The sequence below is a fragment of the Phascolarctos cinereus genome, unplaced genomic scaffold (assembly GCF_003287225.1).
Source record: "Phascolarctos cinereus isolate Bilbo 61053 unplaced genomic scaffold, phaCin_HiC Scaffold_7;HRSCAF=346, whole genome shotgun sequence".
Lineage (NCBI taxonomy): Eukaryota > Metazoa > Chordata > Mammalia > Diprotodontia > Phascolarctidae > Phascolarctos > Phascolarctos cinereus.
In genome coordinates, this window is record NW_027556180.1 from 191,628,693 (window position 1) to 191,629,914 (window position 1,222).

At 36.3% G+C, this 1,222-nt stretch overlaps 1 non-coding gene across 1 annotated transcript; it reads left to right on the top strand.

The window, feature by feature from the left end:
- Positions 1–468: 468 nt before the first annotated feature.
- LOC144454911 (U6 spliceosomal RNA) lies at positions 469–575 on the top strand. Its single transcript, XR_013483459.1, has one exon. It is a non-coding gene; the product is annotated as a U6 spliceosomal RNA (small nuclear RNA).
- Positions 576–1,222: the final 647 nt, after the last annotated feature.

Below are 1,222 nucleotides of genomic sequence, written 5' to 3' on the forward strand. Positions count from 1 at the left end.
TGGCAGAGATATTGAAGTGCTCTGCCATTTGCTTCTCCAGCTCATTTTACAATGAGGAACTGAAGTAAATAGGGTTAAGTAACTTTCTCAGGATCACACTTGTATCTAAGGTCAGATTTGAACTCAGAAAGAGGAATGTTCCTGACTCCAGGACCAGTATTTTATCTACTGTGTGACCTAGCCACCACTGTGCCAATTGGCTGCAACATTACAGTGCATTAATTATATTATGCTACATATTAATTATACCATATCAGATTATGCCATGTCATGCCTTATCTTGTCATACTACACTATACTATTTAACATAAAATATATGCATATATAAATCCATTAAGAATTATTTATTAATTTTACACTTTATGCCAGGATAGGAGCTAAATAGACAAAAAATAATAATAATAAGCAATTGTAGCTCTAAAGGCACTTACATTGTTTTGAGGGGAAAATGTACATAAAAAGTATATAGTGCTTTCTTTGGCAGCATATATACTAAAACTGGAATGATACAGAGATTATTAGCATGGCCCCTGCATAAGGATGACACACAAAATCATGAAGCATGTCATATTTTTAGAAAAAGCTTTCATTTTAGAACAAATTCTGTACAATGTAAAAAGAGTTGTATGCATAAAGTCTTACAAATAAACATATGCAGAAAAGAATACATTTAGAAAGTAGGTTCTAAAAGGCAAACTCTTGCTGTTCTTCTGATTCACACTGACACATATTTGTCCTTAGCAGACCAGCTTCTCTAGGCAGTTCATCTGCAGCATCATGGCCATTATTAAAAGAAAAGCCAATATTTACTCTAAGGCAGGTTGAGTTGATCTGTGAACGTTTGCTGAAAGAACATGAAGAGAAGGTTAATGAAGAGTATGAAGAAATAATGACCACAACACTTACAGAACAACATGATGAATTTGTGAAATTTATGCATGATCAGATAATGCAATGATATGGAGAGCAGCCTGTCAATTAGGTTTCATGAATCACATTTCCTGTGTTTGTGGGCTGCCCAGTTCCCTCTTGAGTTGTTGCAAGTACTCCCAGTTAAGACTTGCAGCAATGCCACATTTCTCCCCATCCCCCTGTGAACACAGGTATTTTCAAACCTTTGACATTGGCAACCACTCTCAGACAGCAACTGGTTTTGGAGTTCTCCCTGATGTCAATACCACCAAGTTGTGGACTGTTGCAAACTTTATTACTACCGGTGGCA